The sequence below is a fragment of the Mustela putorius genome, unplaced genomic scaffold (genome assembly GCF_011764305.1).
Source record: "Mustela putorius furo isolate JIRA1106 unplaced genomic scaffold, ASM1176430v1.1 tig00003974_pilon_pilon_pilon, whole genome shotgun sequence".
In the NCBI taxonomy this organism is placed as follows: domain Eukaryota; kingdom Metazoa; phylum Chordata; class Mammalia; order Carnivora; family Mustelidae; genus Mustela; species Mustela putorius.
In genome coordinates this window covers 10,670,036-10,676,235 of record NW_025422117.1, presented here as the reverse complement: position 1 = coordinate 10,676,235, position 6,200 = coordinate 10,670,036, and positions in this window count along the sequence as shown.

The following is a 6,200-nucleotide window of genomic DNA, read 5'->3' as shown; positions in this document are numbered from 1 at the left end:
AAATGCATAGGAAATGTTCTTCAAGCAATCCATAACTCAGAAATATAACACAAAACAAAGTCTTCCTTAATATAAATGAAACACAGCTCAAACATACATTTTACTGAGTAAACAAATTCAGTAGAACAAATAACCTTTGCAAATGAGTTGCACTTTCATTATACAGAAAAACTCTAATGGTAAAGTACTTATGTCATAATATTAGGCTGCTGAAATAATGTGATTCATAATTATCTATGGTCCCATAGAATCAAACAGCCCAATTTACAAAATGTCTTTTTACATCTGAATAACAGATTCACTTCCCCTCTTCCTGATCAGTAGGATAAAGGTCTCAAGGCTTCCTTTGTTTAGAAGGCCAAAATGACTCTGCTCTCCGGGCATTTTTGTCCTACCTTCCTGACCCTCTGAAACATACTTGTGGAAAGGGAGAAATTATCTCCGCAGCAGCATTCATGCTACACAGCTTGGGTCAAAATCACATTTAATTTTATCTCAAAGTGATGCCAACCATAATGCATTACAGAAGGGGAAAGACTCAAAGTGTGTTTATAACACAAAGGCAACCTAAGTCCATTATTTGTTTCCTATCAACTCCTTTGATACCTACAGCACACTTTGGAGAGTTTCTCTCCTCTTGTCCAGAGCAGTAATGAGCAAATAGTACATGTACTTTTCCTTTAAATTTGAGTTTTTTATTTTCCTCCCAAACACTCATGGATTAGGTAGGAGCTTTCTTTCAGTAAATCAACAAAATTTTTGATGTCTCTAAACATGGATTAAATACTTCAGCAACAGATGTAAACATTCTTAGAATGTATCTGCTTTTAAGAAATTTTTAAGAAGATTCTGAGTCACAGAGCTTATTTTTTTTCTGTCAAAAGAGAAAAATTTTCTGTTCCGTGATCATGAAAAAAAAAAAACCCCAATCTTAGTTTTAGCTGCTGATGTGAATCTATCAAAATGTTTTAAAGCCACTAATAAAATCAGATAAAGCGGGATCCCTTGCAGAACCCAAAGGAATTTAAGATTTCAGTATACAGTTTAATTAAAGTTTAAAATATGGAATACATAGTTTGTAATACAGTTGTTTCTGCTCTAACATTCATAGACATAGTTTATTTTATAGCCGCAAATTAGGAAATGAACTTCAAATTCAGTTACAAAACAATAAATGTCCTTAAAATTTTCTAAGAATTGAAAGCTTTCTGTTTGACAATAAACTGTAATTTCTTAAGAATGATAATTAATCATTGCCTATGAATAAAACTATTTTTGAAATATAAAAAAAATTACAAGAATTATAAAGTATTACTAAGAAAAGAAAATCAATGTTGAATAACTAATTTGCTTTGGCCTAAAGCAATTTGGGTTATGATGTGATTGAGTTTAATAGTAACTGACAATTCTTAGTACATATTTTTAATGAAAGCTTAAATTTCAAATTACGTCAAGAACTCAAGTCTTATTTGCAAGTGTATTTGACACTTATTTCAGAGCTGTGTGATAAGTATTTGGCAAATTTCACATAGGTAAAACATTATGCCAGTTTTATTTAACTAAGTTGTTTTAATAAATCTGTAACAAAACTTTCCTTTATTCAATAAACTATGTAAATGAACCATTTTTATTCTCATCATTCTTTTGGACTTGTACGTTATAAAAAAAAAAGACAGTATATCTCTGTTTTTAATATAGACCTATATTCAGTGTTGCTCTGTACCATTCCATCCTTCATGAGTTAATGCCCCAGAGGCTGTGGTCTACAACTGCTCTCATGCTTACACTATAGGGGTATGCTATATGGTAATATATGGGTATATATCCACTGGTAATATATGGGTATATATACCCATATATATATGGTATATCTACCCTATATATACCCATATATTACCATATAGGGGTATGCTATACCCCTATAATATATATATATATAGGGGTATAATAATATATAGGGGTATGCTATATCCCTATATATTATTATATATACTCCTATATACCCCTATATACACCATATATTACCATATAGGGGTATACTATACCCCTATATACTATACCCCTATATGGTAATATATGGTAATATATGGTAGAAGAAAATATTTCCTGAAAGACTCCAGTGGATTTTTAAAAAATCTCTTAGTAGCCACATTTCTTTTGCTGAATTATAGCCTGTGGCTTGTTTACCTTTTGTGTAAATCTGATTTTATATAAATCTATTCCTAGCTCTACCTAGCAAATATATTATGATTAACTAAACAAGAAGATAAAGCTTGATACACTCTTTGAAAGCTAGCCACCTTTATCTCCACAACAAACCTAGGAATGGAAATATTTACTTATAAATATCATGCTTTCTGGTTTGGAAAATATTTGTTGTCGGAAGAGTATGGGTTCTGAAAATAATTTTGCCTTGCCACTCTATAACTATATTTAAAGCATAACGGCATGTATTTTCATAAGTACTCATTCAATCATCTAATATTAGTCAACTATCATTCTCCAAATAAGCAGGGAGGATAAAAAATACATGACATGAGCTTTGCTCAAGAACTTACAAATGTCAGTGGAATTTAGAGGGTACAGATTTGCTAATGAATAATAATATCTATTTATCACTGTTAGCATAGGTATGAACTATTTTAAAAGAAGGTGAATTAAGAGGAAAGGTGAATTCCTCAATAAGTAGAATGTGCTTACTGATTTAACAAAACAGTAGCAAATTAGAACAAATTGACCTTTTGTTTCATTAAGCATGGTGCTAACTGATAAGTTTAGATGGAAAATCAATCAGCATTTTAACACACCAAATTAGAGGAAATAAACTTGCTTATAAAGTTGGGTAAGAAAGTAACCCAGTTACAGATTTAAGGACCTGCATTTATTAATTAGTTAGTTAATTAATTAGTCTATTAATCAGCATAGACTATTAGTTTATTATTAGTTATGTTTTTTTGTAAGGCTAATTAAGTCCATATAGGAAAAAGATAACTCATAGACAACTGGGATAATTTGGAATTGTACACTGTTCTCTAAGAAGCTCTTACTGTGATCAATTAATCTTATTCCCAAGAAATGGGACTAAATGGTGAATCTTCAAAAATCAAATTAATAGAGAAAACCTGTTCAATGGAGTGTTCTATATTTATTGAAACAATCTATTTTGAACCACTAGGTCATGAAGTAGTGATCTATCCTGTGCTTCAACAGATGGCACAATTGAAGGAAGTCCAAGCTCTTCATGGTAAATGGAACACAATTTGGACTCAGAAATGCCTGAAAGCCATAGGAAGTAAATATAATGGCTTCTCTTTTTGTTTTATTATCATTATTATTTCTCTGGATTATTAATTTCCTGTCAGAAGTAACCAGCTCTAAGCCTACTATTTTAGACCCCTTATAAATTTAGTTAAGATCTGAGCTTGTTTTGTTTTCCCTCCCAGATTAGGCAATTCTCTAATCATGCAATTCTCTCTTTCACCGCTCAAGTCTCTAAATAAGGGTTCTGAAAAAAGAAACAAATAAATAAATGGTGGTCGGTGGCAGGAGGGTAGAGTTTCTGAGGTCAATAAATGGGAAATATCACCTACATTTCTGACCGAGCTTCAGAGTATTTCTTGACATCAGAGAAGTCCTAGAGTAAAGATCATTACTTAAGTTACACAATGCAGTATTTCTCCAAATTTTGAAGTCAAGAAATCATTTTTAGAGGCTACAGATTTTTTGTTATCTCCTGGACGTTTGGAATCATGGAACATGGTTTTATAAATTACAGAATCAACACAGATTGTATTACAAGTACTTCATGGGAGAAAAAGCAAGTTTCCTATCCCAAGCAAATGTATCCTGACATCTTACCCTGCTTCACTTTTGGTATTGGAAGGTGAAATGAATTGCCTTCCAAAATGATGTCATGGATTATTAGTGCTCTCACAGTAGCAGCAATATTATATCATACAGTCATTCGAAGACAGGTAATCAAGCAAAAAGAACTGTGGTCCCTGATATATAACTAATACAGAAATTCCAAAACCAAATATAATAATTGCTCTAATTTTGTAATTGACTTGGGTGGAGAATTTGCCTTATATAAACACTAGTCTAAATTCCCTCTCCAGTTCTATTGGACACTTTGGAAGCAGCAAAAAGGCAAAATTCCCCATTTTCATTTCCTGATATGATCAGAAGCAACCTCTCTGATTTTTTAACTTAAAGATTTTTTTTTAGAAGTGAGCTACAGTTCTGGTGAGCATAGCATAACACATAAACTTGTTGAATCACTGTGTTGTATGACTGAAACTAATGTAACATTTTGTGTCAACCATACTTCAATTAAAAAATAATGATAAAATGGGTGCCTGACGGTGCCATCATTGGAACATGCAGCTCTTGATGTCAAAGTTCTGAGTTCAAGTCCCACATTGGGTGTAGAGATTACTTTAAATAATAATAATGATAAAATAAATTAAAATGCAAAAAAAAATTGTTAGCTGGCATATCTTATTTATATGTAATTAGAATCCCTAAGAAACACTCTTCCTACCAAGGGTCCCGTCGAAATGCTAGCATTAAAAATGCATTTAGGGGGCCTGGGTGGCTCAGTGGGTTAAAGTCTCTGCCTTCAGCTCAGGTTATGGTCCCAAAATAAAAATAAAAAAATAAAAATGCATTTATTTGTTACATACTGTTATTAAATATTTTTAAGTATCTCACCTCTTGCAGAGAATTGTTGTATTAAGTAATTTTGACATATCCAAGTTTTTTTATTTTTCTTTTCCTTCTGTGCATTGGCTAACATCAGCTACAATGCAGAAATTTAAAAGAAGCTTAGGAAGTGGAGGTACAAAAAGAAGAGAAAAGAAGAGAAACGAAATTTTAGAATGTCAGTTACTGTCCAGTAATTGAACAAGTTGGGAAAGGGGGGTAAATTTAATTGCATAAGATTAAAAAAAAATGTGTTTATTTTCAGGTGAGTATGGAAGGGGAATAAAGTATAGTAACATTATAAACCTGCAATCCTAGAGAAAACAACATGGATGTCAGCAAAATGTCACAGAAGGTTGGAGTGGATAGACATTGATAATCTCTCATCAAATACATGGTTGTGTAGTTAAAATGTATTTGTTTTAAAGTCCCTCTGATCTGGCTTTGTATTTTGGCTCTGCATTGAGCAGCATTCTCCCAGGCAAGTTGCTTTCTAATCCTCAGATTCTTTATTTGAAAAATAGCGATTTTAAAAAATGACCTACTAATTATAATTGTTTTGAGGATTATGTAAAATTATTTATGCAACAGAGAGCCACAATTAATGGCTAATGCTTTCTGAAAGTTCATAATGTATCAAAACCTCTTATAAGCACTTTAACTGTATTAACACATTTACTATTCACGGCACAGCTATGAAGTAGGCCCTAACGTTGTCATTTACATTTTACAAGTGAGAAAATCTAGGAGCAATAAGGTTAATAACTTGGTCAAGTTCACATTGCTAGCCAGAGCTAGGATGAGAATTGATACAGTCTAATTCTAGAGATGGAACTCTTAACCACTCTAATAATTCTTGATCAAACATGATTAATTTATTGTCAATTCTCTTCAATCATTATTTTATCCCTGGGCTACTTTATACACATTTATAATTATAATCTGATGCAATTCCCTGACATAATTTAAAATATAAAACACTGAATGGAAAACATTTAGACAAACATCCTGTATAATTTTGGAAATTTTACATAATTTGCGTAGAGCAAAATAATTGGAGATATTATAATGACTACATAATAAAGACTATGAACTTTATTAGATGAATTTAGAGTTTATCTGGTCCAAAAATTCACAAACTACCTTCCACAGGCCACATCAGTCCCGCTGCCTGTTTTTATGCCATTTGTGAGCTAAGAAGGGTATTTACATTTTTAAATAATTGAGAAAAATAAAAATAACATTTTGTGACATATAAAAATTACATAAAATCAAATTTCGGTATGTATGACTAAAGTTTTAAATTTTGTCAATACATACTTTTGGAAATTCGTTTTCTCTCATATATATGTATATATGTTATGTATATAATATGTATAATGTCCTAGATTATGCTTCTTAGTCTACAAAGAGTAAATACTTACATTAGGACCATTACAGAAAACGTTTTTTGAGTTCTTATTCCAGTCCAACAGTCTCATTTCAGGTATGAATTA